At 39.3% G+C, this 26,987-nt stretch overlaps 1 pseudogene; it reads left to right on the top strand.

Moving 5' to 3' along the window:
- The first annotated feature begins 5,548 nt into the window (after nucleotides 1–5,548).
- LOC140855855 (uncharacterized) lies at nucleotides 5,549–6,793 on the top strand (annotated as a pseudogene).
- Nucleotides 6,794–26,987: the final 20,194 nt, after the last annotated feature.

The following is a 26,987-nucleotide window of genomic DNA, read 5'->3' as shown; positions in this document are numbered from 1 at the left end:
AGATTTTAAGATCTATGTATATATTTCATGTATCAAGAAAAAAAAATTAAATTTTAAATTTTTTTTCAAAATAGGTATGACAATTTCAGCAATATGAAATCCGTGGCTTTGATACCACTATTGAAATTCGAGGTTTGGGGCATGCATGTTTATTTTAAAACTTTATTTTCTAAATATCATAGTAGAATATAAGATTAAAATACTTTTAATCTAAATCATGCATGCATAAAAATATAAAATCACAAGGATCTAGTTCATGTGCTGAAATTGAGATATGCTGAAATTCAGATTGTGATCAATTCACATACTTATTTCGCAATCATTTTCTTTGAATCTGGATCTGAAAGAGAAGAAATTTTTTTCTAGCTGTACAAGTGTTCGGCCTCTATGGGTATCCACTCAGGATCAGCTTGGAACAGTCCTTTAAAATTTAATTTTTTTTTTAAAAAAAATTAGCTTGTTGAATCTGAACGAAGCCTTGATCACGATTAACACTTGATCTCTTTCTTTGATCTTTTTTTTCTCCTCTTCTCTAGCATTTCTCTCTTGCTATATGCTGCTACTTCAACCTTGAAAGTAGCAAGGAAGAGGATGCCAAACACCTTGGACATGGGAGACTTGGGATGTCCCAAAGGTTGGGGCGTGTGGGATGCCCAAGGGGAGAAGAGAAAGGGAGAGGAAGAGAGGGCATGGGGAGACCTTCTAGGTGTGAGCGACTACTGGTTGGGATACTCAGGGGCCTTAAGGGAGGTCTCTTTAAATAGGCATGAGGATTGAATCCTATTCAATCTCACAATATAAGTCTTACTTGCATTAGGTTTCCTAATAACTTAAGTTATTTAACTTACATTAGGAATCCTATTAGGTACCAACTCTTGGAGCCCTTGCACCTATTATTTCACACTCCAAAATACACCCAAGGGACACCTCATAAAAGATCAAGAGGCCCTCTAATCATAGGGCATACCCAACTTGATCAAATCAAGATGGTGCCCCATAATAACTATCAAGAAAAAATAATTAGGAATTTATACACTAATTTAATTGATCCATAACCTTAGGCACCCAATAATTTGAGTCTCATGAATCTAATTCATATAGGTTATTAGCAGATAATTAAGTTTGAATTATTTTATCAAATAAGTAATCCCAACAGAAAGAGAAATTGGGTCCAACCATGTGCTTGCAAGGTAACTATGAATCCAATCGGGTTTCTCTAAACCCAACTGATACTTCACAAGATCAATTGTTAATTTCAAACCTAATCCCTTTGTTGTGTGATACCATAGGTTTAATTCTATCTATTAGTGAGATATACAATGATCTCTATCAAAGTATTTTTGAAACTCTTTTCAATGGGTCAGAATAATTTCACTCTAACTCATCAAGGATTGTCGATCCAGAACAACCATAGTGTGCTCTCACAATCTACTAGTGACATCTAGTAGTATGTAGTGACAATCCAGTAGAACTGAAATGAACCTCTAGATGTAGTTAATATGTGATTCAATCCCTCTACCGTGAGTTCCGACAAGATGGCAGGTCATGGATAAATCATCAAACCTCATCATCAGTCATATGATAGATTCGATTAGCTCAAGTCTAGTTGTGACTTCTATAAAAACTCTTTTTTATTAATCACACTACTGTGCCCATAGATTCTCAAACTTAGCTTCTCAAATCTCATAGGACTACTCCTTTCTACTAAGATTGATAGATCTCATCTTGATGTGCATCCTACCCTTATAGTGGACCAACTATCACCAACATCCACTACAAGAGCTCCTTGAGACCTATGTTTATGTGTCAGTCCAACTCCAGTAGCCTCACTGTGGATAATAGTACAATCTCAGGTTAAAAGACCATTCACACAACTACAGCATTGAGATGATCACTGACGATCGAGTAAAAATTTAAGTGATCTCTTGTATGATCACGCTCAGTACTGGTTATTCTCTAACAACTATCCGCACTCATCATTCAGTGTCTCTACACTATAGACTAGAGATCTATCTATCCCAAAAGAAGCGATCTGTATGTTAGTCTATCTAGATCGATCACCATCTTCATAATGATCCTATGATCGAAAGTATTTAAGAATTAAATATATGTCTTTAATTCTTAACACCTTGAGAATATATATCAAAACTAATTTCATGGACGATTCAAGGACACATTACGCTTGAATGAAAAATAAATTTACCCTTTTATTGATCAAATTAATATATTAAGTATAAAATTATATTCTAAAGTTATTACAATGTGTTAACCATATTAGCTTCTAAGACATATATCTAACAGTTGATGACATGTTGATTGTCGGATCACACATGAGAGAGATTAAAAGATGGAAAAGAAAGCTGTCAAGAGAGTTTGCAATGAAGGATATGGGTACAGCAAAATAGATACTTGAGCTGAGAATTGAAACAGATAGAGTGGCAGGCACACTGAAGCTGATTTAAGATAGCTATATCGAAAAGGTGCGGGACAGGTTCAACATGACAGATGCAAAGTGATAGGATCACGATGCTGTCGTTAGGACATCGTGCTTCTCAAATTTAATTTTGACTTTAATAAAAATTAAAAATACATAGAGAGTAGTGAGTCGAGTCGAATCCACAGAGAAGACAAGATTTTGATTTGAAATATTTGATTTTATAAAAAAAAAATTTGAAGAAAGTAATTTTAGGTCGAAAAATAGAAATTAAAAGTACGAAAAATAAATTAGGTACTAAGATCTACTATTTAGATCCTAGCTTCTACTTGTAATAAAAATAAATAATAAGAATTTAAAGAATATAAAATAAATTGATACTAAGATTTACTAATTAGATCCTAACATCTACTTATGATAAAAATAAAAATTAAAAATTAAAAATATAAAAAAATAAATTTTTTATTAATTAAAATTAAAATTTAAGAATAAAAAAATTTTAAAAAATAATAAAATAAAATAAAACTATAACAAAGATCTGAAGTTGATCGACACAGTCTCGTTGGAAAGATGGTTGATGATCTCTCCTTCTTCTTTCATACTCCGTAGAGCGAACCGACTTCTCTTCTTCTTCCACTTGGATCCTTAAATTTATCTATTTTTTTTATTTTTTTTTATGTTTCTATTAATTTTTTCTTCTTCTCACTCTTATTTTCAGACCCCCTATTTATAGATAATTTTTTTACCTTTTTCTGATAACAAAAGGAGTCCTAAAACCCTTAGAAAATGTATAATACTAGTATGAATTAATTCTGGCCGTTAGATCTTTCTTGGATCATCCAGATCACTCCAAAAAATATTGTTTAAGTCTTTATCATGATCGAGAACCACCATAGCCATCCGATCGCATGCTTGATTGAATTCTAGCCATTAGATCTCGTTCAAAACTTTCTATTCTTAGTCGAGATGAATACCAATCGTCAGATCGAGTGATGGATTGAATTTTGGCCATCAGATCATGCAAAAGTTTTCTCTTTTCAATCGATAATGAATAGTAGCCGTTGGATCCCATTTTGAATCAATATGGACCATCGGATCGTACAAAATTTTTTTCGCCTGCCGTAGACCACGTCATAGACCATGAAATATTCCTGTGGACCATGCCCCTGAATCTGTGGATCGAGCGATCGATCCACCGTGCACCGAAGGCAATAAAATTTATTTTTTAAGATATTTTTGCTTGATTTTCACTCTAATTTTTTTCTGAAAAATAAAAAAATATACATTAAATTTTTTATTAATTTTTTAACATTTTGATGCTTAACTTGCTTAATTAACTCAACATCTATTTTTTATAAATATGTTCTAATTTTATATTTTTTTAAAATTATTTATTTTTACAAGAGAATCTAATTTATTTATGAAATTAGATTTTTTTAGAAGATGTTAGCATCATAAATTATCAAAAATATCTTCAATAAATATAAAAATATACCACCTATCACACCCCTCAATTTGAAATTTGCTCATCCTCGAGTAAAGAAAGAATTTAGAATTAAGTTTCATTTAACTTAAAGTTTTGAATTTCACCAAGTATTTTAAAAAAGAGCCACTGATGTTCAGTAGAGCGTGAGTGAAGTATGTCATTGGAGTATTAATACTAATCAATGTGGGAGTTAAACTAAGAATACTGCTGCTCCTTGAATTGATTTTGATGATTACAAAATATTTGAGGGGGTTACTAATGATTTTGGCTTGAAAAAAGATTTATTGTATTTCAGGGGAAAAATCATAATTTTATCAGATTTGGAAGCCTCAAGAGCAAGAGCAAAAGATTTATAATTTATTGGAGATAATTTTAATATTTTTGGATATGTATTTTGAAAGAAAATCATGTTTATAAATTTGAGTCGACCTCATGAGTCGACTCATGTCAAAGGGACTGAACGACATGTTATTTTTAGCTGGCACACCCAATTGAGTCGACCCTTGTACATGAGTCGACCCTATGAGTCGACCTCTGTTGCTGTGCAAGTCAAAGATACAGAACTGTCAATTTTTATTCTGCATCATATGAGCTGACCCCATGAGTCGATCCTTGTGCATGAGTCAATCTCTGTGCATGAGTCGACCCTATGAGTCGACCCCTGCGACAAAAAAACTCCACAATGGCTAGTTTTTAGCTCGTTTTGACTGCATTTAATGCCCATTTAATGTACTCCAATGACTCTATTTCAGACCAGATTACTCTCCACCATCATTTGAAGTTATAAAAGGCACTTAAAGGAGGAAATCAATAAAGTTTTTGAAAAAGATTCTTCAAGCATTCATTTCAACCCTAAGCAAGAGCCCTCTTGAAGTTAAAGAAGCTTTTATTTCAAGTTCACCAACCCCTCAAGAGCTCATTTAAGTCTTCAACCACCTTGAGAAAAATCAGAAAAGCTTGCTTCTCTTTGTGTAAAGTGTATTTAAAGCTTTATTCGCTCATTAAAGGAGCTACATCTATATTTCCGTGTGATTAACTGTTATACTCTATTTTTGAGTTGATTTTTTATTTTGAAAGAGTTCCAAAATATGAAAAGGTTGATCCGAATCTTGAATTGGATTGTATTGGGTTGGCTTGTACCCGAAAAAAATGTTCTAGCTTGAGATAGCTAGAGTCAGAGGTTCTGATGTTGTATTGGGTTGGCTTATATCCGAAAAATAAGTATTCTAGCTTGAAATAACTAGGGTCAGAGGTTCCGACGTTGTATTCAGGTTGAATATGGTTTAGTGGATTTGAATTTCCAAGCAGGAACTTGGGGAGTGGATGTAGATGCAAGGTTGGCACCGAACCACTATAAATTTTTTTGTTTGAGTTGTGCTTACTTGCTCTCCTTTTAAATTTTTTTATCTTCTTGCATTCTTGTATCCAACTTCTACACCTTGCATAAATTTCACTCTCCACATTTATCCTGCTCATTGTTAAATAATCCTTATAGTTGTAAGTTAATTTTTAAATTTTTAAAAACCCAATTCACCCCTCCTCTTGGGTTGCATAGCTAGGCAACAAGTGGTATCAGAGCTCGATGCTCTAGCCCTACTTTGATTTAACCATCAAAGAGCTAAAGATCTATGGCAACTCAAGTTGGCACTTCACTAGCCGAGGGGCAGTCCACAAACCGACCCCCACTTTTCAATGGGTCAAATTATACCTATTGGAAAGCTCGGATGAAAATCTTTATTCAAGCACTTGACTATGATATGTGGAGTATCATAGTAAATGGACCACACACACCTACTAAAATAATTGATGGTGTGGAATCCATCAAATCCGAAAAAGAATGGGATGAGGTTGATAAGAAAATGGCTCAACTAAATGCTAAAGCCATGAATATTTTGTATTGTGCTCTAGATGCTAATGAATTTAATCGTATTTCAACATGCATGTTAGCTAAGAAAATATGGGATAGATTAGAAGTAACTCATGAAGGAACTAATCAAGTGAAGGAATCAAAAATTAACATACTTGTGCATAAATATGAACTTTTTAAAATGGAGCATAATGAATCAATAACTGAGATGTTTACTCATTTTACTGATATTATTAATGATCTAAAAAGTCTTGATAAGTCTTATTCTAACAGTGATCTCGTAAGAAAGATTCTTAGATCTTTACCAAAGACTTGGGAGGCCAAAGTGACTGCAATCCAAGAAGCCAAAGATCTGAATATCCTACCTTTGGAGGAGCTTTTAGGATCGCTGATGATACACGAGCTAAGCATAAAATAACACCAAGAAGAAGATGTCAAAAAGAAGAGGATAATCGCCCTCAAATCCACTGCTCAACTTGATGAAGAATCCGATGATAAAGAAAATGAAGAGCAGGATGAAGAAATGGCCCTCATTACTAGAAGGTTTAAGAAGTTTTTGAAGAAAAGAAGACAAGGAATGAGGAAGAGGCCACCAACAAAAGGAGAACATACCAAAGAGAAGGATAAAGAGCAACCCATTATTTATTATGAATGCAAAAAATCAAAACACTTTATGTCTGAATGTCCACAACTGAAGAAGGGTCTCAAGAAGTACAAGAAGATGGCCATGATGGCTACATAGAGCGAAAGTGATGAGTCAAGCTCCGAAGAAGAAGACTCAAATGAACAAGCCAACTTGTGCCTTATGGCACATGAAAATGAGGTCAATATTGAAACTCCTATTGACTTTACCTTTGAAGAACTTCATGAAGTATTTTATGATCTAATTGATGAACTAAAGAAGCTAGAGGTAAAGAACAAAGAATTAAAATCAAAGAATCAATTTTTACTAAAAGAAATGAAAATATTTCAAATGAAAAATCAATCCTGTCTCAAAAAAATCTAAACTTAAAAATTAAGATTGTCAAGTTAAAATCAATGGTTGAAAAGTTCACTTTAAGTTCAAATAAGCTTCACATGATACTTGACAAGCAAAAGGCCATTTATGATAAATCTGATCTTGGATATAACCCTTTAAAGAAACAAAAATTTTTGAAAAATATCTTTGTAAACTTATCGTACAACAAGTTTTCAAATATAACTTACTCGAATTAAACAGACTATGAGTTAAAACTAGCTTTACAATAAAACTTCTTTGTCCTTCATACCTTTTGACATGAAACTCAATGCTTACATAAGCAAAGAGGCCCGATTACTCAGCATGAAGTACTTAAATTTTTTTTTAAATTTATGAAGAAATGTATAGTTATCCTACATAAATCCATAGAAAGTAAACTCTTCTTTGATGCTAGTAAAAAAATTTAAAAATACTTAAAAAAACTGTTTAAGTTCTAAACTTAACTCTTTATTGAGTTTTCTTAGTACATGATCTCTCGATATCTTACAAACTCTCTGGTCTATACATCAATTTTTTTAAAAAATACTTGGTTTAACTCGATTCTTAAGTATAATCAGGTGCTTAAATGCTAAATACTCACTTACTTGAGGACTTAAAAATTTAAAAATTTTTATTATTCTCCCCCCAACTTAATCGACATTGTCCTTAATGGAGTAGGAAAAATGAAGGATGGATACAAAGAGAAAGAAAAAGAGAGATATCATCTGATCCAGAAGTCTTTTCAAAATTAGTTCTTCTCCTAACTTAGTCAATATTATTTTTAAATCCCTATAAAAGATATGAAGCAAGACTCAATTAACCTAAATAAAGTACGAAAAAAAGCAAAAATAAAAGCAAAAACTGAAATTGGGTTGCCTCCCAGAAAGTACTAAATTTACCATCTTCAGCCAGACCATGCCAATTCTCTCACCTATCCTGTGTTGAATATAGGATTAACAAATTTTAATAATTTTGGATTGCCAATCTCAAGAAGATAGCCTACAATAAATTTCAATATTTTATTGCCAATCATCAGAAAGAAGTTCACATTTCTGTTCTTAATTTTAGGAAGATCACTTACAAATCCATTTATAGACCCTTGTTTGTTGAGAATTTTTTCTATTTGTTCTTCTAAAATGCTCATGAATTGAGTTTTTGGGTTAGGAGTTGAGTTCGAAGCAATGGGTACTGTTGGGTATAAAATAACCCCAGCCGAAGTTCGTAAGAGGCCGATCCGTCTAGGACTCCCCCAGCAGTCGACCTTCCACAGTGTCCTCCAGATTCCTCCAATGGATGAACTCCTATCGTGCCATCCGGACTTCTCCAATAATGGGCTCCTCCATTCATCTACCGAACTGCTCCAAACGCTCTCTGGGCTTCACTATCAGTCAATTTTCTATAGTGATCGACTACTCTTCGAATCTCTTCTAGACTTCTTCCAGCCACGATTGAATTTACTTCAAACTTCTTCCAGACTTCGTCAATGATCGAGCTTCTCCAGCAGCAAGACTTCTACAGTAACCAGACCACATCCAAGTTTCTACGGTGGTCGACCGCCTTCCAAATTTTAGTCGAACTTCTACCGCAAGCAGTCTACTCCGAACTTCTACCGCAAGCAGTCTACTCCAAACTTCTACCGCAAGCGGTCTACTCCGGACCTCTACTGTAAGCGAATTCCATTCAAGTTTCTACTGTAAGTGAATTCCGTTCAAACTTCTATTGCAGGAAGACTTCAGCCGAGCTTCTACAATAAGAAGTCTCCATCCGAGCTTCCATGGCAACCGATCTTCGTCCGAGCTTCAACAGTAAGCAGCCTCCTTCTGGACTCCTATAAGAATCGGATTCCGTCCAAACTTCTACAATAGAATTGAATTTCAGACTCCTCCAACGGTCAACCTTCCACAGTGTCCTCAAGACTCCTCCAGCAGACGAACTTCCACAATGCCTTCCAAACTCCACTATTGGTCGACCTTCTGCTGGATTCCTCGTGAAACCAAACTTCTCCAACAGGTAGTTTCCGTTCGAGCTTCTACAGCAGATGACTTCCATCTGCAGCACCAATAGCAACCAACCATAGTTAACCCGTCAGCATCCACGAAAATATCCGAGCTTCTCTCAAATTGTTGAGGCAGAGAGCTATTCTGCTCCACCAGACATCCCAACCGAGCTTCAGTCATCTAGCTCAAACTCTCTGATAAGTCACGACAACGGACATCACTCCACCCTCTGTAACAAACTCCACGTGGCCCCACCACTCTTTGGCAAGTCGTGACAATGGACACTACTCCACTCTCCGTAACAAACTCCACGTGGCTCCGAACGGCCCACTGACATCACTACTCTCTGTAACAAACTCTGTGTGGCCCCAAATGGCCCACTATCAGGCAGTTACAGACATCACTGTCAATCAGTTACGCTCTCCCATCTATAAAAGAGATCCCCCAGATACATTCTTCTCTAAGCTCTAAACTCTATCTCGAAACTCTGCCAAAATCTCATTTGAGTGCTCCATTTCTGTTGAAGCAGAGTACTAACTTGAGCATCGGTGGGTCTTGCCAGAGCACCCCTAACTCTGGTTTAGACTTTCCTTGCAGGTTCCTACGGTGGCTGCACTCTCCTCAACTCTAGCCTCTCCGGCATCGGCGGAATTCTGTACCAACAGAATTGGCACTAGAGGAAGGGGCTATGTCTTCGCAGGACCCTTGTTCTTAAAGGAGTACTCAACGGGATTATCTCCGGTCGTCTCCTTCAACATCTTTTTCTTCTTCTCCTGCCAGATCCTCACCAGATACCACCCCGAAAGGCTTTCACCAGATGATCTACGACCTCCGTGGCCAGATCTCAGCGAGATCTGCCAGCTCCGACCCCATCTCCAATTTTTCAAGCTCCTCCTCCTCTGGTAACGATAGTCGGCATGGAGCAATTCGACCTACTGGTTCAGTAGGTCAGGGGCCTCACCGAAGCAGTGCAGGCCATGCAGCAGCAGCAGCCGTAGGTATCCGTGTGGCTGGAAAGAGCATCGTCAGAGTTTCAGAATCCGACGATCGGGTGGGCCACTTGGGCGAGTCGCCCTGTCTTCTCCGAAAAGGGGAAGCAGAGGGCGAAGAGTCCTCAGTCTGATCATGATTCCACCCCCAGAGGATCCTTACCTTCATTTTACCAGAAGACCCTTGACTCACAGTCGAGAGGATCTCCTGGATCAAAGATTCTAGGAGATGAACCAACAGATCGAAGAGCTCCGTCATGCTCCCCCTGCTTATGGTGAGGATATCTGTACTGACCCTCCTTTCTCTCAAATGATTATGTAGGAACTGATCCTGCCAAACTTCAAGCTCCCCCAATTTGAGAGCTATGATGGGACCACAGATCCGGTTGACCACCTAGAGGCCTTTCGGACAATGATGCTGCTCCATGGCGCGCCCGACGCCATCCTGTGCCGAGCTTTTCCATCTATCTTGAAGGGAGCAGCAAGAAACTGGTACTCGACACTGAAATCAGATACTATCTTTTTCTTTGATCAGATGAGCCACCAGTTTGCGGTTCATTTTATTAGCAGCCAGCATCTCCGGAGAGGTTCGGAGTCCCTTATCAACATCAAGCAAAAGGAGGAAGAATCCATCCGAACCTATATCAATCGATTTAACGCCGCCGCATTGGAGGTCCGAAACTTGGACCAATCAGTTGCAATGGCTGCCTTGAAGAGCGGTCTTCAAAAGAATGATCTTCTATTTTCCCTGGAAAAGAAGTATTCCAGGGACTTCGCTGATTTGCTGGCTCAGGCTGAAGGATATGCTCGAGTAGAGGAAGCCTTCAAGCTGAAGGACGAGGAGGCTGTGAAGGAGCGACACACGGGTGGCTCCAGCAAGCCCACAGCTGAAAAAGGGTCGAGTGAAGTTCGACCATGTTCTCGAACTCCTCCTGGACACAGATGTGTCCGAACTCCTCCCCGAGCTCGTAAGTAGAGGAGCCCAGACCGCAGAGTTCGACGGAGCTCTCCTCCAGAAAGATTTCACAGCTATGCCCCTCTCAATGCTCCAAAAGCCCAAGTGCTGATGGAGGTCAAGGAGCAGCTGCCAAGGCCAAAAAGGATGCACACACATCCCAAGAAGCACAATCCTAACAAATTTTGCCTCTATCATCGTGACCACGGCCATGACACAGAGGAGTGTATTCAGCTCCGAGATGAGATCGAGGAGCTCATCAGACGAGGTCGGCTCGACAGATTCATCCGACGTCGACCTGAAGGTAGGGAGGATCGGTCGAGAGCTCTATCACAACTAGAGCCACCAAGGAGGGAAGAACAGCCTGAAGATCGACCTCCAATCGGGATCATCAACACCATCTCTGGAGGGCCCTGGAGGGGAGCAGCTAGTGGATCGGCCGGACTGTCCAAGCAGTAGAGAACTGAAGAATTTATAACCTTTACTGAAGAAGATGCCCGGGAGATTCAATTTCCCATAATGATGCGGTTGTAGTTTCTTTAAATATTGCTGACTATGATGTACGCCGCATTCTTGTTGATAATGGAAGCTCGGCCGATATTTTATTTTATGATGCATTCTCAAAAATATCCATCCCTGATGGTCGGTTAGGGCCGATTAGCTCCCCATTGGTAGGGTTCACTGGCAATGCTGTGCCAGTGAAAGGAGTAATAACTTTGACTGTAATTGTAGATCAGTACCTGAAACAATCCAGAGCTCAAGTGAATTTTCTGGTAGTGAGGATGCCGTCTGCCTACAACGCAATACTCGGCCGATCTGGCCTCAACGCCCTCCAAGCTGTAGTATCGACCTACCATTTGAAATTAAAATTTTCTACTAGCCAAGGGGTCAGAGAGGTCAGAGGAGATCAAGTCCTGGCAAGACACTACTATAACATAGCCCTACAAAGAAATGGTCCGCTTGACCCTTGTCCGGTTGATGGATTGGACACCCGCGATGACCTTGCTGAAGAATGGGGTGAGCCAATTGAAGATCTTGTCTTAATTCCTTGGAACGATGGGAATGAGGAGCATATGGTGAAGATCGGCTCCAACTTGGGAGAAGAGGTATGGACACAGCTCATCAATTGTTTACAAAAGAATGCAGATATTTTCGTTTGGGTTCCGACGGATATGCCAAGGATTGATGTTGAAGCCATGGAACACCGTCTAGCTGTTGATCCCAAACATCGGCCGACGAAGGAAAAAATCCGAAGTCATGCACCAAAAAGGCAGATGGCAATAGATGAGGAAGTTGATAAATTCTTGAAAGCCGGGTTCATCAGAGAAGTCAACTATCCGAACTGGATCTCCAATGTGGTCCTAGTTAAGAAGGCGAACGGTAAGTGGAAGATGTGTATAGACTTCAAAAAGCTGAACAAAGCCTGTCCGAAGGACAGTTATCCTCTGCCCAGAATTGACCAATTAGTGGATGCAACCTCGGGCCACGAGCTTCTCACTTTCATGGATGCATTCTTCGATTACAATCAAATCAGGATGGCACCAGAGGATGAAGAAAAAACTACTTTTATACTAATCGTGGCCTTTATTGTTACAGGGTCATGCTTTTTGGCCTCAAAAATGTAGGGGCGACCTATTAACGGCTGGTGAACAAGATCTTCAAAGAGCAGATCGACCACAACATGGAGGTCTATGTGGACGATATGCTCATAAAAAGCAAATCCTCAATGAACCATGTCACCGACCTTGAGGAGACCTTCAGCACCCTCTGAAAATACAAGATGAATCTGAACACAGCCAAGTGCACTTTTGGAGTAACCTCAGGAAAATTCTTGGGCTTTATGGTGTCGGAGCGCGGGATTGAAGCAAATCTGGAAAAGATTCGTGCCATCCAGAAAATGACTGCCTCGAGGTCAATAAAGGAAGTTCAGCGCCTTACTGGGAGAGTAGCAGCTCTAAATCGCTTCGTCTCAAGGTCGACCGAATGGTGCCTACCTTTCTTTCAGACTCTCAAGCAGCCGAAGAACTTCTGTTGGACCACTGAATGTCAACAAGCATTCGATGAATTGAAAAACTACCTCGGCTCATCTCTGCTATTGGTAAAGCCTGAACCCGGAGAGGAGTTGTTCCTGTATCTGGTGGTCTCTCCTGTGGCTCTCGCAGCAGTTCTGATTAAGGAAGAAGCAAAAATTCAACGGCCGATCTACTACATAAGCCGAGTATTGAGAGATGCCGAAATCAGGTATACTAAGTTAGAGAAACTAACTTATGCCTTGTTGATTGCAGCTCGAAGGCTTCAACCTTACTTTCAAGGGCACACCATAACACTGCTCACCGACTAGCCGATTAAGGCAGTTCTACATCGAACGGATGCTTTCGGAAGGATAGCGAAATAGACAGTCGAGCTCATAAAATTCGACATCAACTATCGACCTCGATCGACGATAAAAGCCCAGATATTAGCAGACTTCATAGTGGAATGCACTACTCTAGAAGAGGCCGAACTTGGACGAGGTGAAGCCGACAACCCAGGGCTCCAGCCGAACTCCCCTGAAGAAAGAACAGATCTCCCTGATGGTTTTTGGGCCCTCTACGTGGATGGTTCCTCCAACATGTTAGGCGCAGGCACGAGCCTGATCTTGATCAATCCGGATGGAGTTATCGCAGAGTATGCACTGTGCTTCGAATTTCCTTCGATAAATAATGGAGCAGAATATGAAGCTCTGATTGCAAGACTGAGGATCACCAAAGAGTTAGAAGTAGATCGACTCCAAGTCTACAGTGACTCTCAATTGGTGGTGGGACAAGTCAGTGGAAACTATGAAGCTCGGGAGGACAGTATGGCCAAGTATCTCGAAAAGGTAAAAGAGATTATCCTTGCCTTTAGCAACTTTGACATCAGACAGATTCCAAGAGTAGAAAATACCAGGACCGACCTTCTCTCCAAGTTGGCTACATTGGCTCCGGCTGAACTATCCAAGAAAGTCTTCTTCGAAGTTTTGAAGTGCCCAAGTACAGAAGAACCGCAGCTTGTAATGGAGATCAACCATGAATCCAGCTGGATTGACCCACTGGTTGCATACCTCAAGGATGGGGTTCTTCCTCATGATGCAAAAGAAGCTCGAAAGTTTAGGAACCAAGCCTCCCGATATATCCTTTATGAAGGCAAGCTGTACAAGAGATCGCACTCTTTGCCCCTCCTGAAATATCTCCGATCTTCTGAAGCCGACTTTGCCTTGTGGGAGGTACATGAAGGAGTCTGCGGAAGTAATCTGGGGGCCAGATCTTTATCCCATAAACTGCTCCGACAAGATTATTACTGGCCTACAATGTACCATGACTCTATTAAATATGTCAAAAAGTATGATCGGTGCCAGAGATATGCGAACATCCAAAGATAGTCCGCCTTTGAACTTACACCCTTAAGTGCCCTATGGCCATTTGCACAATGGGGGATGGATATTCTTGGAACTTTTCCAATGGCATCCGGGCAGCAAAAGTTCCTCCTAGTGGCAATTGACTACTTCACCAAGTAGGTCGAAGCCGAACCTTTGGTGAAAATCACAGAAGCTAAAGTGCAAGACTTCATCTGGAAGTTAATTATTTGTAGGTTCAGCTTACCCAGAACTCTCATTACTGATAATGGGCAACAATTTGCTGGAGCAAGATTTGCTGAATTTTGTGAGGACCTAAACATCTTCCATAACTTCAGGTCGGTAGCCCATCCATAGGCAAACGGTGAAGCTGAGGTGACTAACAGGACTCTATTGCAAGGAATCAAGACGAAACTTGAAAAAGCAAAGGGAACTTGGGCAGACGAGCTTTATCATGTATTATGGGCATACCGAACTACTCAGAGATTGCCCACAGGGGAGACCCCCTTTGCCTTAGCCTTCAAAATAGAGGTTATGATCCCGATCGAACTCAAACTTCCATCAGTGTGAGTTGTGGCATTCGATGAGTAGCGCAACTCACAGGATCTCAAGGCCAACCTCGACTTGTTAGAAGAAAAGTGAGAGACAGCTCAAGTTCGAATGGCAGCCTACAAGTAGAAAGCAGTCCGCTACTACAACTCCGGGTCAAGAGCAAAGCCTTCAGAATAGGGGATCTAGTACTTCGATAAGCCACCATTTCACAACCTCAGAACCAAGAGAAACTTTCCCCAAACTAGGAAGGCCCGTATGAAGTCAAAGAGGTAGTCCGACCTGAAATATACTATTTAAAAGAGCTCGGAGGAGCAGACCTTCCACGACCATGGAATTCAAAAAATCTACGAATGTATTACCAATAACTTTGCCTTAAATAAAAGTTTTATATTTTCATATTTTTTCTTTTGGCATGAGCTTACAACGACAGAAAGTAGCTCCCTCAGACAATCGAAATTAAACGTGTCAGGAACAAGAGGAGAACCTCATCCTGACACAAATGAAGGTCCGATTATTTAGAGATCGGATGGGGGGAGAGGCCCTTGCAACGACCCTTATGTACCCCCACAGCCATGTTAGGAACAGGAGGAGAACCTCATCCTAACATGAGCAAGGCCGAAGACTCGATTATTTAGAGACTGGATGGAGGGAGAGGCCCTTGCAATGGCCCTTATGCACCCCCACAACCATGTTAGGAACAGGAGGAGAACCTCATCCTAACATGAGCAAAATTGAAGGCCCAGTTATTTAGAGACCAGATGGGGAAAGAGGCCCTTACGTGCCCCCACAGCCATGTTAGGAACAGGAGGAGAACCTCGTCCTAACATGAGCAAGGTCGAAGGCCTGATTATTTAGAGATCGGATGGAGGGAGAGGCCCTTGCAATGGCCCTTACGTGCCCCCACAATCCAGTTAGAAACAGGAGAAAAACCTCATCCTAGCATGAGCTGAAATTGACTGTGTCAGAAACAGGAGGAGAACCTCATCCTGACACAAACGAAGACCTGATCATTCAAGATCAGATGAGGAGAAAAGCCTCCTCAATGGCTCCTCTACATCCCTACAACCCCGCTAAGAGCAGAGGAAAAATCCTTGCCCAAACATAAAAAAAAGAGGAGATAAAAAGAAAAAGCGACGAACTACGCTGGAGATAAGGGAAAAATGAACTACATCAAAAATACAAGGGACCTCGTCTCGACGAGGAAGGAGACTCTCGTCAAAAACCCTCAGCCTCTAAGAGGGAACCCAACACTGGCCGGAGAAGATAGACTTTCTCAAGATAACGAGAAGTTCGGGCCCCCAAGCTCGAGCACTGGGAGGAAGCGTCAAACTCGAATGGCCTCGAAAAGACCTTTGGTCATGAACAAAAAGGGCAAATCAACACGGCGATGACCAGGAACCTTCAAACAACGTCGACATCGAATAAGATAAAAGATAAAAGAAGCTCGATCAGCAACAACTCAAAGTAAGAATAGACAAGATAATGAGAAAATTTCTTTTCATTTCATTAGTAAAGTGTGCATTACAAAGTCTTTGAAGGCCAAAAAAGAAAAACGATAAGAAAAGAAAAGAATACATAGAAGAGCAAAAGGTAAAAAAAGTTTTAAGGAAGCTCGACTTCTTCTGACTTCGAATTCTCGGTTCCAGCCATCATCAGGATTGCTTTAAGTTCTCAACTTCTTCTTCCAGTCTCCCTTAAAGGATTTTGCTTCTCTGGCCTTCGTCCCTCCTCCATTTCTAAGGTTTCTTACCCTCCTCTCTTCCTTCGCTCTCCATGGTGCCAAGGAAACTGAGGGCTTCTAGCCAGAATCCCGAGCTCATTTATGGGATCAAGAAGTACTTGCGATCGAAGATGTACCACAAGCGCGGGCTCTGGGCGATCAAGATGAAGCACGACGGTGTCTTTCCATGCCATGAGCCCGAGGAGGTGCCACCCAAGCCCACCGAGAAACCAGGACACCCCATCGACCAACCTTTTTATTAAATCCCTATTGTTGAAGGGATTCTCCCCCGGATCCTCTTCAGAGCTGTCGGCCCCCTCAATGGCGGCCCTGCTGCTACGGCTCTTGCGGGCCAACGTCTTCATTCTCCTCCTCCTTTCGACCCCCGATGCCTCCTCAGGGCAAGACTTTGGAGTGAGAACCTCGACCGGGGGCTCCTTGAAGAAGCTCGAGGGACTTTGGGCTCGACGTCAGAGGGGGCGTTGACAGCAACGGTCACCTGGGCAGGCACGATCGAGCTCGTCTCTTCTACCCTTGCCCTCTTCGCCACCCCCGAGGATGCGGTGCTTTTCCTTTTGTGGGCCTTGAGACCCTTGGCCAGCATCCAAGCTGCGTCCGCATCCATATCTGCAATGAAAGAAGTTTGGCACAGCTTGGAAAAAGAACAAGAAGAAAGGGGAGAAGCGAAAGTCGAAGCCCGGCTAGTTGGCCCGAAAAACTCCAGCCCGTACTCTGGAGGAACCCCGTACTGAATCCTAATCAGTGAGAGTTCATCCAGAGTCAGAGAGCTAGGAATGGCGTCTGGTACAAAGATCGGACAAGGTTCATCTACAAAACTAGGATTTTATGGGACTGAAACGGACGAACTCCTAGAACTGCTAGAGGAGGAAGTGTTGGTGGACATTTTGAATCAAGTGAAAACCCTAAAAAATCTCAAAAAAATTAGAAAAAATAAGAAACAGGGCGCTCGCAAAAAATTGAACAGGCAAAATGCAAAAAAGGAAAAATGAAAGAACAGCAAAAAAGAAAAGGAGATTCTGGAACTAACCTAAGCTGGTCCGAGAGATGCAGAGATGAGGGTCAACCCGAAGAACGCCTAAGGCCAAAAGAGACGCTGGAGGAGGATGAAACTCTCGAGAAGAAGAAGGGACCGAAGAAATGCTCAGGCAAAGTAAAACCCCTGAAGGAGGGGAGTGGGTTTACATAGACAACAGGATCTGGCGCAATAATGATTGCAGATCTACTTTGGCCGATCTATAACCGCCGCGTGTCTCACTCACCATGGCAGTCGGCTGAAGGCGGCTAACAACTGATAGAATCATTATTGCACCATATCTAGAGCAACGCTCCAGCAGAAATTTCGAAAAAATCTTTTCGGATCACCTTGATTTAAAAAGGCTCCAGCACCAGCGTGCCAAACATCAAAATATCTGAAAACAATCGAGTACAAAAATCGAGAGAGACAACTTTGACTGTGAAAATTTTTCTATACTTCCTTCATTCGAAACCCAAACTCGAAAGTAGGGAGACTGGTGTTGGGTATAAAATAACCCCAGCTAAAGTTCGTAAGAGGCTGACCCACCCAGGACTCCCCCAATAGTCGACCTTTCACAGTATCCTCCAGATTTCTCCAACGGACGAACTCCTATCATGCCATCCGGACTTCTCCAATAATGGACTCCTCCATTCATCTACCAAACTGCTCTGAATGCTCTCTGGGCTTCACTATCAACCAATTTTCTATAGTGATCGACTACTCTCTGAATCTCTTTCAGACTTCTTCCAGCCATGATCGACTTTACTCCGAACTTCTTTCGAACTTCGACAATGACCGAGCTTCTCCAGCAGTAGGACTTCTATAGTAACCAGACCCCATCCAAGTTTCTACGGTGGTCGATTGCCTTCCGAATTTCAACCAAACTTCTACCGCAAGCAGTCTACTCCAAACTTCTATTACAAGCAGTCTACTCCGGACCTCTACTGTAAGCGAATTCCATCCGAGCTTCTACTGTAAACGAATCTCATTCGAACTTCTATTACAGGTAGACTTCAGCCGAGCTTCTATAATAAAAAGTCTCCATCCGAGCTTCCATGGCAATCGATCTCCGTCCGAGCTTCAATAGTAAGCGGCCTCCTTTCGAACTCCTACAAGAATAGAATTTCGTCCGAACTTCTACAATAGAATTGAATTTCAGACTCCTCTAGCAATCAACCTTCCACAGTGTCCTCAAGACTCCTCCAACAAACGAACTTCCACAACATCTTTCGAACTCCACTATTGGTTGACCTTTTGTTGGATTCCTTGTGAAACCAAACTTCTCCAATAGGTAGTTTCCATTTGAGCTTCTACAGTAGATGACTTCTATCTACAGCACCAACAGCAACCAACCACAGTTAACCCATCAGCAACCTCGAAAACATCCGAGCTTCTCTCAAATTGCTGAGGCAGAGAGCTATTCCGCTCCACCAGACGTCCCAACCAAGCTTCAGTCGTCTGGCCCAAACTCTCCGGCAAGTCACGACAACGGACATCACTCCACCCTCTGTAACAAACTCCACGTGGCCCCACCACTCTCTGACAAGTCGTGATAATGGACACTACTCCACTCTCTGTAACAAACTCCACGTGGCCCTGAATGGCCCACTAACACTACTACTCTCCGTAACAAACTCCGTGTGGCCCCGAACGGCCCACTATCAGGCAGTTACGGATGTCGCTGTCAATCAGTTACGCTCTTCTGTCTATAAAAGAGACTCCCCAGATACATTCTTCTCTAAGCTCTAAACTCTATCTCGAAACTCTGCCAAAATTTTATTTGAGTGCTCTATTTCTGTTGAAGCAAAGTACTGACTTGAGCATCGGAGGGTCTTATCAGAGCACCCCCAACTCCGATTTAGACTTTCCTTGTAGGTCCTAGCAGCAACCACGTTCCCCTCGACTCCAGCTTCTCTGGCATCGACGGAATTCTGCACCAACAGGTACCGAAAGAATGTCACTTGATTCTAAATATGTGTACTTAGATGTGATCAAAGATGACTTTAGTTCTGAAAGAGGTGATAATTCTAAAGTGGAAGAACCGACCTTTAGGGCTGAAGAAAATAGGATTCTTGGCTTATATATCTCAGATAAATCATCCGCTCTCTTCTTTTCTTTATCTTTCTTACGCAGATCAGTACCAGTTTCGAGCGTAGATTCTTCTATTGGGTTAGTCTCAATATTCACCTCTTCTTTCAAGTTCTCTTTTTGACTAACATCAGTACTAGCCTCACTCATCTGATTTTGGTATGGGTCTTTAAGAATCCTATCACTTTTAAGCTCAGAGATTACTTTGTCATTTTCAAATTGGAGATCTTAGGTGGGACATTGGATTGATGACTAGGTCCAGGTGGTTGGTGGATGGGTGGGTCATTTTTGAAATTTATTATTGGTTGGCTCGGCAATTGACCTAGTTCTCTCCTCATGGTAGACTCAGCTAATTGACCTATTTGTATTCTAACCTGACGAGGGATTACTGTTGGATCATAATCATTTGTTAAAATTGGCTAAACCTATCGTCGGCTAGAGGGGTCTGTTGAGTAGGTGGGTATGACGGCTGATTGTAATAGGATGGCTGGATAGGCTAACTAGGCCGACCCCTATTATAGGCATAATTCTGATATTGGGGCCTATTTTGAAAATTTTGCACAGGAAAAATTTGGGTTCGGGCCTGAGTCTGTTGGGATCTCCAAGAAAAATTAGAGTGGTTCCTCCAACCTGGATTATATGTGTTTGAGAATGGGTCATTAACAGGCTTGGAGTAACCTTGGATAACTTGAACTTGTTCTTGGATGAAAGGTGAAAACTGTGTAGCCGTGGGATATTCACTCACATGATAGGCTAGATTAGCACATATAGAACAAATCTCCTGATAATTAAGAGGTGGTGTGCATTGCACAGAAGATTATTGATCTAGGGCTAAAAATTTATCTATAAGAAGATCGACTTTATCTAATTTTTGGACTAACAGGTTCAAATCAGCCTTAGGATTAGAGTCTGAATGTTTGATCCTATAGAATGATAGAAATATTGATGGGTTATAGGTGGAAGGAATAAAATATTCCTTCATCTGCCTAGGTGGTTCTCAGGATTTTCAGCCATTTGATTATCAGGTTTAACATGAATCAGTCGTTCAACTTCAGGATTGGGTTCAACTAGATCAGAATAAAAAAATTATATCGTGCATGTACCAGTGCAAACCCTAATATGTGTGGTTCAGTTTTTTTTTTTTTTTTTTTAAAGAAGAAGGAGAAAGAGAACCTTAAGAAAGTCTTAGACCTAAAGACAATAGAAGAATTAGTTGTGGTTAAGTGTTAATTACAATTAAGTTAGCAAACAATTAAACCTAGATATCTACGGGTTTCTTAGACCTAATAGTTTGATGTAGAGTGGTTTAGCCTAAATACAAATTGGGTTTGTTCTCACTTTCTTCAACTAGCCAGATAAGAGGTGGGGTCGTGGGGGTCCCCCTGTTGCTTGCCTTAGATACCAATTGGATTGACCAGATAAGCTAACGGAATCAATTAAATAACCATGAGTCCACTTAGGCTGAGCCTTTGTAACCTCTTGCCTTAGACACCAGTTTTAGAGATAAGTTCAAACTTACTTTACACTTGACTTCACCATAATACTCAAACTAAACTCAATTGATCCTAGGAGCTAATGTCTACTGAATTTTAATTAGGCTAGGGTTAATGCAGGATGCTGGTTGGTTATTTTTGGACTAACAAAGGGTGATGAAATCTCTATCTTATCTTATTATGGATATTGTCCTTAAATTGATTTGAGATGAATATTCACAACCAATTTCAAACAAGAGGTTCTATGCAACTAAATTAGATACATGAAACTAATTAAACTTGAAAGCTTATCTTGTCTCCAGCGATCGCCAAAAATAAATCTAAAATGATGAATGCTTCTAAATAATTAAGTTTCTACTCTTGTCATATGATTTTTATTAGGTTTATATGGGTAAATTTTAGGTTAATTTGAAAAAGAATAGCAATTAATACTAAAAAATTAGTTAGGATTAGGGTTAGGATTGATCTTACCAAGTAAAATTGAAAGCTTTCTATCTCTTTTTGAAATTTTTCTCTTTTTTTTTGTATAAAGATAAAAGATAGAAAAGTTAGTAAGCTATATTCATAAGAAAATTAAAGAAATCAAATATTAAAATTGATGCCTTTTTCGACAATGGTGCCAAAAATTGATAGGATCGTGATGTGTCCTAAAACCAATCATGTGACGATTGAGTTTATCCTTATATATGAATTATTGATTATTGAATAATAGTTATTCTGATATTTTTCATCATAAAGTGACATCTTTCTTGAACTCTTATACTATGATGAAGTCCCTAGAACTATGCTAGTGTACGATAAAGAGAGGATTTATCGTATAGTTCTTAAATAAGTTCGCAATCAAATGATACGTCATTACGGGATGATGATATTTATCGAGTGAAGATCATTGTGTACCATATGGGTTGGTTGTCCTCTTAACCAAGGAGTGTGGTGACACTGGTATGGCATACAGATGAGATGTAAGGGTACATCATCACTGAAAAAGTGACTCACCTACTGAGCATTCTGCTGTCAAGAGCTGCTTGCGAAATATATGGGTATAAATATCCTTCAGACCTGAGATCACCATAGTGACTTGCAAGCAACTCACTATGCTTTGGTGCCGAACTACCTAAATTTTTAATATAGTGACGAAAGGCTACTGGGTACAGTCAAGTACTTATGAAGTCTGTATATGGATCAAGATGGGATTGACCCCTTTGGATTATTGGAGTTGATGTATCGCTGTATTTTAATTTAATAAAATCTTGACCAGGATAATCCATGAGATAGATTTGAAAGATTGAAATACAATGTGGATGAAGCAATCTCGATTGACAGTTAACCTGAGACTATCCTAAAGCATCCAAGATCAAAAGGATGAATTATGCCGTAACCATGAGTATAGATTTTGAAATATTCTTTTACGATAATTTGACCTATCTGAATGTCAAAAACCATTGCTAGATGGTATCTCGATTAGTGTAGAAATTGATTCTTGTGCTACCGACTTAGTGTTTGAACCTATGGAATCACGCACACAAGTCAGACAAAGTAGGAAGGAATTGATCTATGTTTATATGTCCAATCTGAAAGTATTTGACTTGATTGAATATATAAGCTAACTTGATTAAGAATTGAGTTATAGGTCAAACGAGATTGAAGAGTTGACTATATCTAGCTAGCACTACATATGAGGTTTAGGCTCAATCTCGGGGATGAATAATTTCTATCTATGATCCATGGAATATATGAAAGATTAGATTTAAGTACTAATTAATTTCAGATTAGATCTAAATTAATTAAACTTAAATAGATCTAAAATTTAAGTTAGACTTGGTACAAAAATCCTAAAGAATTTAAGATTGATAGCCTTTCAAAATTATTTCGAACCGGCTTCGAATCGGATCAAATCAGACCTGTTTTGGATGAGATATGAGTATTCCTACTTACATTGGGAATACTCACTCATGAAACATGACCAAAAGTTGGTTTGATGCTTTTTTGGGGCATCCCAAGTGGGTGTGAAAGTGGGTGCAAAGTGGATGTCATAAGTGATGGCAATTATATCTCATGTGGGAGTCCTTCTTTTATGAGTATTAGATCAATTCAAATTAGATTTGAATAAAGAGTCTTCCTCTCATTGGATCATGAGAATCATATATAAATAGAGAGGGTCTCTACCTATGGATGAGAGAAGAGAATAGAATAACAAACAAATCAAATTGAGAGAAGAGAAAAAGAGAGAGAGACAGGCGTATGAAGAGAGAGGCCCTTCATCTTCTACATCTCTCCCTTTGTTGCCGCCTCCTCTCTTTGGGCGTGGATCCTTTTTGGATATCTTATCTACTGGTGTGAGGTATCACATCATCACATCTTATCCCTCGATTGATTAAGTTGTGAAGCCAATTGGATTGGAGTTCATCCTACTTTCCTGCAGCATCTGACGTGCATGCGAAGTAGAGGGTCTGCATATCCAGGCCTCCACAAAGGTTTATATCAGATAATTTTTGAGATTTAATCTCTGGTTCCACTATGATTCAGGTAAAGATTTGATTATTAAATAAGTAAAATATTAGAGAAAATTTTTAGATGCAACTTGGGTATTCTGAAGGGAAACTATTTTCTTCCCTTCAACCGGTATCAGAGTAGGCCTAAAATATATGCATGTAATATAAAATTTTTTATGATTATTTATATGATATATAATTAAAATATTTTATGTGATATTAAGTCTTATTTAAATCTATTTATATAAAATTTTTGATGTGATTTTGATTGGATTAGAGGTGCCTAATCAATGGTTGATTGAGGTTGTTATAAATCTGTTATAACAGAATTTTACTGTTGTTGAATTTTGATAAAAAATAATATGAATTAAAAATTTATTTTAAATATATTTTAACAAAATTTTAATTTTATTATTTTCTTTATGAAGTGAGAATTAACTCAGATTTAAATTAGATCTATTTTGATGGATATTTAGATCTGAATCCTAACATAATTCAGCACTGCATGAAAATAGATTTTATCAAAAAATAATTTCTTATGTATTTATATTTACATCTAATTATTTTTTTATTTGATATCAAATCTAAAATTAGTATTTTATAATCAGTATAAAATAAGTTTTAGATTTGATATGATGTATATGATATATCAAATCTAATTAGATTAAATGAAGAACATAATTGATGAGATCAAGGATATGTTCAAGATATAAAATAGTTTTGTCAATAATTGCATGTTGATGTAATTATATATGAAATTAGATTTTAGATCTTAGTAGTCTAATACTCAGATTGATGAGATCATCAGACCATCTAATCATAAGAGATTGAAGAGATTAATCTCTCTGTTGCCTATTCGATGAGTTCTCTTATGACGTGTAGGATTATCGTTGTGATCCAATTTCATGAAGAAAAAAAATAAATAATTTTTTATATATTATTTTGATCATAAATATATTTAGATTAGATCTAAAGTGATTTATGATTCATTATAATAGGATAAAATTTAGATATAAAATTATTTTAGATCTAAATTATATGTTACATATGATATAATTGGTATTGATCTAAAAGTTATCATGATGTATGAGATGTATGAATGAAGTTTAGATCATACCTATGTATGTTTAATTATTAAACATATTATAAAAATTTATTTTCATGTGTTGAAATATATGGTATGCTTCACTTGAAATCCTTGTAGAATAGTTCTACAAACCGAAACACACATTTCACACACTTAATTTTGAATTAAATTTAATGATCTAGAATTGAGAATTGAAGATCATTAAGACACCATATAATATGATGAGCAAAGAATTAGCATAAATTAGGTCCTTCTAATGGGTTAGACCTAGGGTTAGGAATATATATGGACCAAATAGAGAAATTAATTAAATCTAATCAAGTGTTGAATTAGATTAGGTCAGTATTTCTCTAAATCAATCTCAATAGTTAAAGTTTGATCAAGTCCATGTGTTTGATCCTAATAAATGGACTATGATCATGGCTTCATGGTTGAGCTCGAATCTTCTGGTGTACCAAATTGAAACTAATTAACTAGTTAGTGTCTAAGGTAAGTTTGGCAGATTCGATCAAGTGATTTTTAATTGGGAGCTATTCACCTAGATGCATCTACAGTGAGTTAAGGACAGATTCCTCCCACTGATCATACTTATCTGGCCAACATGATAGATTATGTTTTGATTAGGTCACTAGTCGATTGGTGCAGATCCATGCCATTAAGGTGAATCAGTGTGACTGATTTAGGTGTCTTTAGACCAGCTTGTGTTTAATCCTTTACATGACTTGGTGAAGTCAGTGGAAGGATTTGCAGCTTGCAGGTCGACTTCTTCTCTTATTTTCAAGTCAATGAACTCAAATCCTCTAAATTATTAGGTCTATAAAGTGATAAAATTATGAGATAACTTGGTCATTGCCTCCCATTAAGGTATGTGATAATGAGTCCAATATTTCAAATAGGTATTGGAGGCACCACACGCCTGGTGTCTATTACGTATTGGAATTGTCATTCATCATATGACCATCATGATATACCTTCAGATCAATGCTCAAGTTGGTCGAGCCACACTCGAGCTTGGACATCCGTTTGTTGGATACACTTGATGTGTCATGTTAATGGTTGGACTTAATCAGGATTTTCAGTGGAGGTGCCACACGTTTGCTGCAGGGAAGTCTGGGGCAAAACCCAATGCTAGAAGTTATTTGGAGAAATAATTGGTTATGAACCTACTCATGGATGCACTAGGGTTGGCTAAGCCACACTCGGGCCCGAATGCAGTCCGTGTGGATTTTAGTACCCGTTAAGAAATTAATATAATTTTTCAAGTTGGAGGTAGAGGCTACCAATTCGTAAAAAATAGTGAGAGGACCTTTAGACTAAAGTTCATATCTTGAGGATTAAAAAAATAATTTATATACTAATAGGCTAATTTTTTTTCTTTCAGTTATGGCCAACACACTGTCCCTCCGTTCGCTGTTGGACAGCGACAAGCTTTTTCGGACCCAACTTCGATAGCTAGTATCGAAAGTTGAAGATCGTGTTGGAGCACGAGAAAATTTTGAATGTCCTTACGAATCAGGCACCTGAAGAACCTGCAGCCAATGCTCCTTATGCTGTGAGAGATACTTACATGAAGTGGCTCAATGATCGCATGACTGTGCATTGTGTGATTAGGGCAGCTATGAACGATGAACTTAGTCGTAAGTTCGAGGATGCACAGCCTAAGGAGATGATTCAAATGATGAATGAGTCCTTCGACACCTGTGAGGATGCGAAGAGACATAAAATCTCCTGTGCAGTGTTCAATGTCCATATGCGAGAGGGAGCTTCAGTCACCGATCATGTATTATACATGATTGAGCAGATTGAATGCCTTAGTAAACTTGATTTTTCGTTGCATGAATAGTTAGGTAAGGATGCTATCCTCAATTCACTACCAAAATCTTACCTACCCTTTCTAAGTCATTATAGAATGACAAAGCCTATAGTAAACTACCATGGTTTGCTAGGGTTATTGCAGACTTTTGAGAAGGATCACTAACTCCAAAAGGAGCCTGTGAATTTAGTGGGAGGTTCATCTGCAGGGCATCGATCCTTTAAGAGAGGAAAGAAGAAAAAGATGCAAAAATCCCATGCTGTCAATTTCAAGCAGAGCAAACTGTCAAAAGTTGACAAGAGCCAGACAGAGTGCTTCTTCTTTAAGAAGCTGGGTCATTGGAAAAAAAATTATCCTGCTTATATAGCCATCCTTGACCCAAACAAGCCTAAGAACAAGAGAAAGAGGTAAGTGGTTGCTTCACAAGATATTTATATGATAACACCTTGTAATTTCTCTGTTTGTGATACTACTATCTGGGTATTGGATACCGAAAGTCCTATTAATATATGTAATTCATTGCGGAAACTGCAGGTAAGTAGAAAATTTTGAAAGGGCGAGCGGTTCCTTAATGTTGGAGATGGAAGCTTTGTTCCAGTTCTGATCTT

The sequence above is a fragment of the Elaeis guineensis genome, chromosome 1 (assembly GCF_000442705.2).
Source record: "Elaeis guineensis isolate ETL-2024a chromosome 1, EG11, whole genome shotgun sequence".
Taxonomy (NCBI): domain Eukaryota; kingdom Viridiplantae; phylum Streptophyta; class Magnoliopsida; order Arecales; family Arecaceae; genus Elaeis; species Elaeis guineensis.
The sequence above is the reverse complement of the archived record's forward strand: the minus strand, read 5'-3'. Positions and strand labels throughout refer to the sequence as shown.